Source organism: Haematobia irritans, chromosome 3, assembly GCF_050003625.1.
Source record: "Haematobia irritans isolate KBUSLIRL chromosome 3, ASM5000362v1, whole genome shotgun sequence".
Taxonomy (NCBI): Eukaryota; Metazoa; Arthropoda; class Insecta; order Diptera; family Muscidae; genus Haematobia; species Haematobia irritans.
In genome coordinates, this window is record NC_134399.1 from 154,007,550 (window position 1) to 154,020,545 (window position 12,996).

Here is a 12,996-nt window from a genome sequence, read left to right on the forward strand (position 1 = left end):
GATACCGTAGTTTTTAGAGGTATTGTAGAACCACAAATAAATGTACCAAAAATGGCGTGTATCGGTCCATGTTTTGGTATATCCCCCATATAGACCGATCTCCCGAGTTTATTTCTTGGGCTCATAGAAACCGTAGTTTTTATCCAATTTGCATGAAATCTAGAAATCTAGAATTATTTTAGGAACATAAAGGGGTGCGCCGAAAATGGTGAGTATCGGTCAATGTTTTGTTATAGCCCCCATATAGACCTATATCCCGATTTCACTTCTAGAAACCGTAGTTTTTATCCGATTTGCCTGAGATTGTAAATATGCTGGTATTGCAGACTCGCAAAAACGTTTATCGGATTTCGTTTTTATTCGTCCATTTGATTAAATAATGGGGTGAAAATCTACAGATTCTAGATTTCAAACAAGTAAGAAAAGTCTAAAGTCGGGCGGGGCCGACATTATTATACCCTGCACCACTTTGTAGATCTAAATTTTCGATACCATATCACATCCGTATTGGGGGCTATATATAAAGGTTTGTCCCAAATACATACATTTAAATATCACTCGATCTGGACAGAATTTGATAGACTTCTACAAAATCTATAGACTCAAAATTTAAGTCGGCTAATGCACTAGGGTGGAACACAATGTTAGTAAAAAACAAGTAAGGAAAGTCTAAAGTCGGGCGGGGCCGACTATATTATACCCTGCACCACTTTTTAGATCTAATTTTTCGATACCATATCACATCCGTCAAATGTATTGGAGGTTATATATAAAGGCTTGTCCCAAATACATACATTTAAATATCACTCGATCTGGACAGAATTTGATAGACTTCTACAAAATATATAGACTCAAAATTTAAGTCGGCTAATGCACTAAGGTGGAACACAATGTTAGTAAAAAAATATGGGAAACATTTAAATCTGAAGCAATTTTAAAGAAACTTCGCAAAAGTTTATTTATGATTTATCGCTCGATATATATGTATTAGAAGTTTAGGAAAATTAGAGTCATTTTTAGAATTTTCGACTAAGCAGTGGCGATTTTACCAGGAAAATGTTGGTATTTTGACCATTTTTGTCGAAATCAGAAAAACATATATATGGGAGCTATATCAAAATCTGAACCGATTTCAACCAAATTTGGCACGCATAGTTACAATGCTAATTCTACTCCCTGTGCAAAATTTCAACTAAATCGGAGTTAAAAACTGGCCTCTGTGGTCATATGAGTGAAAATGGGGCGAAAGCTATATATGGGAGCTATATCTAAATCTGAACCGATTTCAACCAAATTTAGCACTCATAGCTACAATGCTAAATCTACTTCCTGTGCAAAGTTTCAACCAAATTGGGCCAAAACTCTGGCTTTTAGGAACATATTAGTCCATATCGGGCGAAAGATATATATGGGAGCTATATCTAAATCTGAACCGATTTAAATCAAATTTTGCACACTTGACCATAATGCTAATTGTACTCCGAGTGCAAAATTTCAATCAAATTCGGCCAAAAATCTGGCTTATGGGGCCATATAAGTCCATATCGGGCGAAAGATATATATGGGAGCTATATCTAAATCTGAACCGATTTCAATCAAATTTTGCGCACTTGACTATACGACTAAGTGTTATGTTTGTACAAAATTTCAAGCAAATCGGTATAAAACTCTGGCTGCTGGGACCATATTAGTGCATATCGGGCGAAAGATATATATGGGAGCTATATCTAAATCTGAACCGATTTCTTCCAAAATCAATAGGGTTCTATTCTGACCATTAGGAACATGTGCCAAATTTGAAGGCGATTGGACTTAAATTGCGACCTAGACTTTGATCACAAAAATGTGTTCACAGACAGACGGACGGACGGACGGACAGACGGACATGGTTATATCGACTCAGGGACCCACCCTGAGCATTATTGCCAAAGACATCATGTGTCTATCTCGTCTCCTTCTGGGTGTTACAAACATATGCACTAACTTATAATACCCTGTTCCACAGTGTGGCGCAGGGTATAAAAATATGGGAAACATTTAAATCTGAAGCAATTTTAAGGAAACTTCGCAAAAGTTTGTATATGATTTATCGCTCGATATATATGTATTATAAATTTAGGAAAATTAGAGTCATTTTTGCAACTTTTCGACTAAGCAGTGGCGTTTTTACAAGGAAAATGTTGGTTATTTGACCATTTTTGTCGAAATCAGAAATACATATACATGGGAGCTATATCTAACTCTGAACTGAGTTCAACCAAATTTGGCACGCATAGCTACAATGCTAATCTACTCCCTGTGCAAAATTTCAATTAAATCGGAGTAAAAGATTGGTCACTGTGGTCATATGAGTGTACATCGGGCTAACGATATATATGGGAGCTATATCTAAATCTGAACCGATTTCAATAAAATTTGGCACACTGACTACACTACTAATAGTGCTCCTAGTGCAAAATTTCAACCAAATTGGGGTAAAACTCTGGCTTCTGGGACCGTATTAGTCCATATCGGGCGAAAGATATATATGGGAGATATATCTAAATCTGAACCGATTTCAACCAAATGTGGCACGCATAGCTATAGTACTAATTGTTCTTCTTGTGCAAAATTTTTAGCAAATTAGGGTGAAACTCTGGCTTCTGGGGCCATATAAGACCATATCGGGCGAAATATATATATGGGAGCTATATCTAAATCTGAACCGATTTCAATAAAATTTGGCACACTTGACTACACTACTAATAGTGCTCCTAGTGCAAAATTTCAACCAAATTGGGGTAAAACTCTGGCTTCTGGGACCGTATTAATCCATATCGGGCGAAAGATATATATGGGAGCTATATCTTAATCTGAACCGATTTCTTCCAAAATCAATATGGTTCTATTCTGAGCCAAAACACATACTTGTGCCCAATTTGAAGTCGATTTGACGAAAACTGCGACCAAGACTTTGATTACAAAAATGTGTTCTCGAACAGACGGACATGGCTATATCGAGTCAGGAGCCCACCCTCAGCATTTTTGCCAAAGACACCATGTGTCGATCTCGTCTCCTTCTGGGTGTTGCAAACATATGCACTAACTTATAATACCCTGTTCCACAGTGTGGCGCAGGGTATAATTAAGGCGTTATTTCATCATTTTCTTCCATTTAAACTTAATAAAAAATTGCAAATTCTAATAATTTGCAAAACCTTCTAAAAAGAACTTCCATGGAAATGGAAAAGTCAATAGGCACAAGTTCAAATCCTCGCGGGAATAATTTTTTTTTAATTTTATTTATATTAGTTTTTACTTTATTGTTGATTTTCCATTCAATTTTGTGACATTTAATTGTCCACAATTTAAGTTTTCACTTTAAGCCGTCAAATAGAGTATTTTCGAAGACTGGTCAAGGATTTTGCTGATTCATTTGTATAAAAATGTTTATCTCTTTTTTAGTTCATTTAATTAATGTACACAAAATATTAAACTGAAAGAAACTTTCTCATGTTGGCGAAATTTTAACTGAAACATAATAAGTTCCGCGAACTAATATCACGCTAAATTGATTTTAGGACTCTGGAGGTTTCATTTATTTTTGAGTGTATGCTACAAAAAATCTCTATTATGTTAAGCATACACTTTATTTTTATCAAAACCCTAACCAGTCCATTAGCTCTTTGTTATACTTAAGCATACACTGCAAAAAATAATGTCGTGAAGACCAAAAATTTTTTGTCCTTAAAATACTGGCATAAAGTTCTATTTTCTTCTCCAAAACTCAATAAACTGTTTTGATGAAGTTATTTTGTGCTTATAGTTAAGTGATTCGTCTTAAAAATGGGTATCTTACCATGAAAGAAAATTTTATTTTTCTAAGCTCAACTTGGCTTTAATAATTTCGAAAAATTCTTGAAAATTAATCAAACCGAATTTATAGCAAAGCAAAATTCAAATTTAAAATAGAATTTTGTTTTAAATGTATCTTTGCTTCAATTCTCTGCTTCTTTCAGAATGAATACCATTAGTGTAAAGACAAAATCTTTGGTATTGGAAAAACTTTTTTTTTTCAGTGTACTATATCATATTTACAAATGACAAAGTATAAAAGTACATTTACATGAAAATACAATGTCAGCTCATGTAAAATGTAATACGCATAATACTTTTATTTTATAAAAAATAAAAAAAAAAACATTTGTACTGCAAATGGACTATTGCTAAATAAAAAGAGATATTTTTTTGCGCAAAATAAAATATTTTTAAAAATCTTTTCTTGTAATAGGTTGGCATATATTTTTTATTGTATCATTTTATGATGTTAGCTTGGTTCACCTCATTTTTTGTTTGTTAAACTACCATCACGTCAAAACTTTAATATGTTTTACAGCACCCGCCATGGGACAGAGAGGAGAACAGCAGCGTCGCGTGTTAATTTTGCGGTCATTTTATTTTTTAACGCATTAATGTGTATATGCATAATATGCTGTCATAATACAACAAATTGCTTCAATTATAAACACTTGCATGTTTAAACTGATAATGGGAAACAATTTAGAGTTTAAATAGTAAAACAAACTATTTGTGACATGTACTATTAAAATTATGGAAATATTGGAATAAAAAATATTTATTTGGGCTTTTAGAGCTAGGACCTTAAACTACGGGAATTCTAATACGAAACTACATTTCTTTAAAACCCTCCACCATAAGGTTTGAGGTATACTAAATTTGTCATACCGCTTGTAACACACCGACAAGTTGGTCACAAACTATATATCGAGGGTTGTCTTTTATACACAAATAGCACTCGTATGTCAAATTGTTCTAGGTACGTATAACCTCAAAAATGTCAAGCTTTACGATAGAGCTGTCAGTTGGCAGACTGCAATACTGGAGTTGCCCAATCTTGCCATACGAAAAGCAAAACTCGCTCGAAGGGAAAATATATTGCAACATAATGAATGCCCGATCCCGGCGTATAAAATAACATTTTTTGTATTCGGACTCGGGGGGCAATTCTTAGCCGATCTAACGATCTCTGTCGGCCCATCCCTCTCTCTTCCGAACGAAACATGTTATCGGCTTGAAACTTGGGACAATAGGTTATTATTATTATGACATAGGTCAGGTAATACCAAATAGACTATATCTACACTGAAAAAAATATTGTCGTGAGGTCGAGGATTTCATGTCTTTAAAATACGAATACAAATTTTGCTTAGTATAGAAGACGCATTTCTCTAAAATAGATTTATTTTCCTTGTCCAAAAGTCGATAAACTTTTCAATGAAGTCATATTGTCCTTACAATTAAGTGATTTGACTTAAAAATGGGTATCTTAACATGAAAGAAAAAATGTATAGGCTAAGGTCAACTTGACTTTAATAATTCGGAAAAATTCTTTAAATTGAATGAAATTGTCTTTAAATTTGTTGTCTTTTTGAATCTTGACTACAAAGCAAAAAATCGTTCAAATATAGGACATGTTTTTCAAAACTTTATTTTAAAGAAGTTTTTTACTTCAAACATAGCATAATTTCTACTGGAAGTCGAGTCCTAATTTGGAAAATAAAGTTGCCGTTAACTCGCTTTTAAAGGACTTTGATAGCATATGAAGAAAAAAAGCTGAGAAAGCGAAAAATTAAAATTTGCTTCCTAGAAGCACGTACACAAAACCTAAATTTAAAAGAGAATTGTGTCTTAAAAGTATCCTTACTTGTATTCTCCGCTTCTATGGCTCGGAATCGATACCAAATTTTTTAAAGTAAAGACAAAATCTTTGGAACCGAGTATGCTTTTTTTCAGTGTAGACACTTTTAATCATAGACCCCCTTTATACCGATCCCAAAATTTGACTGCTGAAGCCTTCTGTAAGATCAAATTTCTTTCGATCCAGTTGAAATTGGGTACGTGACGTAATTATATGTCTTCCAAAAACTACACAGAAAGAACAGGGAACCCACCAGGAAGAAACATTTTGGTTAATATTATTTAGTTTATTTTTAGAAAATTTTAACTAAACAGTTTTACAAACGCTAACGTCACGCCGATATCACACAAATAAGTAAATTTTTTTCACTTGTTAAAGAAAATTTTGTAGCTTGAAGGAAAAAATTCATACTTTATACTTCATTTGAGTATAATTATACCCTGCTCCACACTGTGGAACAGGGTATTATAAGTTAGTGCATACACAGATAAAAATAAGTTTGAGAACCAATAACTTTTGTTGGAAAACCAATAACAAAATTTGTTAATTTTCCTGCAACAAACTAATTTGTACTTTTAATAACCATTATTACAAAAAAGTTGTTAGCAATCGTTACCATCAGAAGGCAACAAATAATTTGTGTTCTCAATAACATAATTTGTAAGTAATTTGTTGAGTACAAAATATTTGTTGCTGAACGTTACGTTTAATCCTCAACAAATATTTTTGAATTTGAACGAACAAATTTGTATGTGGTTTGTTGGAGTCTATCAATGACCTGTAACAAATTTGTTGGTGTATTGACAAAAAATTTAATTGAAATTAAAATTGACCTAATTATGCTATGAATTGCACCAAAATTGCAAAATTGCCGGAACATTTTTGGATATATTTTGTTAAGTACACACAGAGAAGAAATATGACCAAAATGTTATTTTTGGACGGGGAACATGTAAATGTATGACGATTTTAAATTTGAATAGTCCAGGGTCTAGCAAGCATTTTGACAACTTCTTACCCAGTGCTAAATATTCTAGTTAATTAGAATTGTAATAACTCTAATCCCGATATTAATATGGGTTTATCAATTATCTCATACAACAAACACATTTAAGAAACTATCAAACTGAAAAATATAAATTTTTCACAGACATTTATAAATGCTGTATTCTCTGTATTCTCTGATGAGTGAGCTCTTTGCTTGCTATCATACACGTGCATGTGCTCATACTCATTTTGTTCTAACGGTATTCTTCGCATACTTCTTTTAGCTTTCGTACATATTCTCAGCGATGTGCGCGTAACCAGTCTTGTATTTTTGTTTTTATTTTCATATCGAAACAGTCAACTATTTTCGCAACAAAACAATTTGTTGAAAATTCAGAATATTGCTATTATTTCCTCTGTCAATCATCTACAAACACATTTCAACAACAAATGCCTCATATTCAATAGACAAATTTGTTGAGCATCAGCAGATTTTACATACAAATAAAGTTATTAATATTTATTTGCAGTTATTTTTTTGTGTGTATGTTTGCAACACCCAGAAGGAGACGAGATAGACACATGGTGTCTTTGGCAAAAATGCTCAGGGTGGGCTCTTGAGTCGATATAGCGATGTCCGTCTGTCCGTCTGTCCAATCGACTTCAAATCTGGCACAAGTATGTGTTTTGGCTCAGAATAGATCCCTATTGATTTTGGAAGAAATCGGTTTAGATTTAGATATAGCTCCCATATATATATTTCGCCCGATATGGACTTATATGGCCCCAGAAGCCAGAGTTTTACCCTAATTTACTTAAAATCTTGCACAAGAAAAACAATTAGTACTATAGTCAAGCATACCAAATTTTATTGAAATCGGTTCAGATTTAGATATAGCTCCCATATATATCTTTCGCCCGATATGAACTAATACGGTCCCAGAAGCCAGTGTTTTACCCAAATTTGGCTGAAATTTTGCACAGGGAGTAGAATTAGCATTGTAGCTATGCGTACCAAATTTTGTTGAAATCGGTTCAGATTTAGATATAGCTCCCATATATAGCTTTCGCCCGATTTATACTCATATGGCCACAGAAGCTAATTTTTTGCTCCGATTTAGTTGAAATTTTGTACAGGGAGTAGAATTAGCATTGTAGCTATGCGTGCCACATTTGGTTGAAATCGGTTCAGATTTAGATATAGCTCCAATATATAGCTTTCGCCCGATTTACACTCATATGACCACAGAGGCCAATTTTTAACTCCGATTTAGTTGAAATTTTGCACAGGGAGTAGAATTAGCATTTTAGCTATGCGTGCCAAATTTGGTTGAAATCGGTTCAGATTTAGATATAGCTCCCATATATAGCTTTCGCCCGATTTACACTCATATGACCACAGAGGCCAATTTTTAACTCCGATTTAGTAGAAATTTTGCACAGGGAGAAGAATTAGCATTGTTGCTATGCGTGCCAAATTTGGTTGAAATCGGTTCAGATTTAGATATAGCTCCCATATATATGTTTTTCTGATTTCTACAAAAATGGCCAAAATACCAAAATTTTCCTTGTAAAATCGTCACTGCTTTGTCGAAAAGTTGTAAAAATGACTCTAATTTTCCTAAACTTCCAATACATATATATCGAGCGATAAATCATAAATAAACTTTTGCGAAGTTTCCTTAAAATTGCTTCAGATTTAAACGTTTCCCATATTTTCTTACTAACATTGTGTTCCACCCTAGTGCATTAGCCGACTTAAATTTTGAGTCTATAGATTTTGTAGAAGTCTATCAAATTCTGTCCAGATCGAGTGATATTTAAATGTGTGTATTTGGGACAAACCTTTATATATAGCCCCCAACACATTTGACGGATGTGATATGGTATCGAAAATTTAGATCTACAAAGTGGAGCAGGGTATAATATAGTCGGCCCCGCCCAACTTTAGACTTTCCTTACTTGTTTTTTCACGTTGTTATGTTCATTTAACCAACGTACGCAAAATATTATTAGAGTAAAGGAAACTTTCTCCAAACATAATAGTTCCATGAACCAAAAGAGGGTCCACTTTTTTTATACCCACCACCATAGAATAGTGACGGGGGTATAATAAGTTTGTCATTCCGTTTGTAACACATCGAAATATCGATTTCCGACTATATAAACCTATAAAAATTGAAAATTTTTTATGAAAAACTTCCTTTGCCCATATCTCCTTAAATATTCGTCCTACAGCGAAAAGGACTTTAATTCGTGAACACCCCCAAAATATTTAAAAATGGACCCAAATCCTAAAAAATTTGACATTTTTATATGAAAAATTTCTTTTGCCCACATCTCCTTGAATATGCGTCCTAGAGCGAAAAGGACTTTAATTCGTGACTACCACCAAAAAATTGAATAATTCACCCAAAATCTAAAAAATTGAAATTTTTATATGAAAAACTTCTTTTGCCCATATCTCCTAAACTAAGCGTCCTAGAGCGAAAAGGACTTTAATTCGTGACCACTTCTAAAAAATTGATAAATCCACCCAAAACTTAAAAAATGAAATTTTTATAAGAAAAACTTCTTTTGATCGGGGAGAAATTCTAAGACGATATTACCGCGTCCGTCTGTCTGTCTGTTGTAATACCGCTACAGTCACGGTTCAGTCCTCCCGATTTGAGGTCTTGGACTTCTAGAATCCGTAGTTTTTATCCAATTTGCCTGAAATTGGAAATCTAGAGGTATTTTAGAACCGTAAAGAGGTGCGTCAAAAATGGTGAGTATCGGTCCATGTTTTGTTATAGCCCCCATATAGATCGATCTCCCGAATTAACTTCTTGGGCTTCTAGAATCCGTAGTTTTGACCCAATTTATCTGAAATTAGAAATCTAGAGGTATTGTAGGTCCATAAAAAGGTGTGCCAAAAATGATGAGTACCGGTCCATGTTTTGCTATAGCCCCCATACAGAACGAGATCCCTATTTGAGGTCTTGGGCTTATAGAAACCGTAATTTTTATCCAGTAACCTAGTTTTATCCAACTTGCCTCAAATTGGAAATCTAGAGGTATTTAGGACCATAACAAGTATATACGGCCGTAAGTTCGGCCAGGCCGAAGCTTATGTACCCTCCATCATGGATTGCGTAGAAACTTCTTCTAAACACTGCCATCCACAAACCTCCTAACACCATCTTCTAAATTGTATGTAAGTCCATACGTGGTGAAATGAGAAATCTAGAGGTATTTTAGGACCTTAAATATGAGAGCCGAAAATGGCGTGTATTGGTCCATGTTTTGGTTTATCTTCCAAATAGACCGATCTCCCGATTTTACTTCTTGGACTTTTAGAAACCATATATTTTATCAAATTTGCATGAAATTTAAAATCTAGAAGTATTTTAGGAACATAAAGAGGTGTGCCGAAAATGGTGAATATCGGTCCATGTGCAATGATAATGAATATTGCTTGAAACTGAATTATACTTTCCAGATATTAAATCAAACAAGATCGATCCAATACGTATATAATTCAGCTTGACAAAGTAGACATAAAATTTTGACAAAATTTTCTACAGAAATACAATTTTAACAAAATTTTCTATAGAAATAGAATTTTCACAACATTTTCTATAGAAATAAACTTTTGACAAAATTTTCTATAGAAATAAAATATCTTGGTAAATTATTTTTGGCTCGAGTGGCAACCATGATTATGAACCGAATAAAATTTGAACAAAATTTTCTATAGAAATAAAATTTTGACAATGATGAAAATTTTATTATGAACCGAATAAAATTTTAGCAAAATTTTCTCTAGAAATAAAATTTTGACAAAATTTTCTATAGAAATAAAATTTTGACAAAATTTTCTATAGAAATAAAATTTTGGTAGACTATTTTTGGCTCTAGTGGCAACCATGATTATGAATCGATATGGACCAATTTTTGTGTGATTGGACCAATTTTGGTATGGTTGTTAGCGACCATATACTAACACCACGTTACTAATTTGAACCGGATCGGATGAATTTTGCTCCTCCAAGAGGCTCCGGAGGTCAAATCTGGAGAACGTTTTATATGGGGGCTATATATAATTATGGACCGATATGGACCAATTCTGGCACGCTTGTTAAAGATCATATACTAACACCATGTTCCAAATTACAACCGGATTGGATGAAATTTGCTTCTCTTGGAGACTTCGCCAGCCAAATCTGGGGATCGGTTTATATGGGGGCTATATATAATTATGAACCGATGTGGACCAATTTTCGCATGGTTGTTAGACACCATATACCAATATCATGTACCAAATTTCAGGCGGATCGGATGAAATTTGCTTCTCTTTGAGGCTCCGGAACCCAAATCTAGGGATCGGTTTATATGTGCGCTATATATAATTATGGACCGATCTGGACCAATTTTTTCACGGTTGTTAGAGACCATATACCAACACCATGTACAAAATTTCAGCCGGATCGGATGCAATTTGCTTCTCTTTGAGGCTTCGCAAGCCAAATCTGGAGATCGGTTTATATGGGGTCTATATATAATTATGGACCGATGTGGACTAATTTTTGCATGGTTATTAGAGACCATATACCAACATCATGTACCGAATTTCAGCTGGATCGGATGAAATTTGCTTCTCTTTGAGGCTCCGCAAGCCAAATCTGGGGATCGGTTTATATGGGGACTATATATAATTATGGACCGATGTGGACCAATTTTTGCATGATTGTTAGAGACTATATACCAACACCATGTACCAAATTTCAGCCGGATCGGATGAAATATGCTTCTGTTAGAGGCTCCACAAGCCAAATCTGAGGGTCCCTTTATATGGGGGCTATACGTAAACGTGGACCGATATGGCCCATTTTCAATACTATCCGACCTACATCGATAACAACTACTTGTGCCAAGTTTCAAGTCGATAGCTTGTTTCGTTCGGAAGTTAGCGTGATTTCAACAGACGGACGGACGGACGGACATGCTTAGATCGACTCAGAATTTCACCACGACCCAGAATATATATATACTTTATGGGGTCTTAGAGCAATATTTCGATGTGTTACAAACGGAATGACAAAGTTAATATACCCCATCCTATGATGGAGGGTATAAAAAGGTATGTCGAAAATGGTGAGTATAGGTCCATGTTTTGATATAGCCATCAGAAAGACCGATCTCCCGATATTACTTTTTGGGCTTCTAGAAACCGTAATTGTTGTCCACTTTGCCTGAAATCGAAAATCTGGAGGTTTTTAGGAATACAAATAGGTGTGCAAGAAATGATTTTATTTTTTAGGCTTCTAGAATCCATAGTTTTTATCTAATTTGTCTGAAATGAGAAATCTAGAGGTATTTTAGGACCTTAAATATGAGAGCCGAAAATGGCGTGTATTGGTCCATGTTTTGGTTTATCTTCCAAATAGACCGATCTCCCGATTTTACTTCTTGGACTTTTAGAAACCATATATTTTATCAAATTTGCATGAAATTTTAAATCTAGAAGTATTTTAGGAACATAAAGAGGTGTGCCGAAAATGGTGAATATCGGTCCATGTGCAATGATAATGAATATTGCTTGAAACTGAATTATACTTTCCAGATTTTACTTCTGGTAATCAGTTAAATAATGGGGTTAAAAATCTACAGATGCTAGATTTTAAATCAAGGCGTTATTTCATCGTTTTCTTGCACACTTGCACACGATATTTATGATTCTTCTAAAACTCAAACAAATATGGTTCTTATAAATTCAGAATCTGATCTAGTCTGCATAGGTAAAATCTTTGAATTTATCTTCGGGAAATGTAATTGGTTGTGTCCAAGTTTGAGAGGTTTCACTGTACTTCGTTCCATTATTTCTTTATACACATGGTAAATGCTCCCGCTATTAACTGCTTTCATCATTATAATCATCAAAAAATCTGATCTGCTTGTCATCAAATCCCCCTGAAATTTTCACAGGAAACTATAATATTTGATTCATGGTGGTGGGTATTTAAGATTCGGCCCGGCCGAACTTACTGCTTTATATATTTGTTTAAAGATAATTTATTTATATAAAAAATATTTTACTTTATTTTAAGGAAAATTCGCGTTACTTCAAAAACATATGAGTACGAAAAAGGGACGTAATTTTCATAGATTTATCTTCTAAATATGTATAACTAAAAACACTTTAAAAGCAAAGACTTTAATCATTTATTTAATTGATAATAATCTTTAAGATTAGCTCAATATTTGTTTTAAGTGCAACACAATTTTCCACCCTTGGTTGTGTCCAATTTTGAGAGGTTTCACTGTACTTC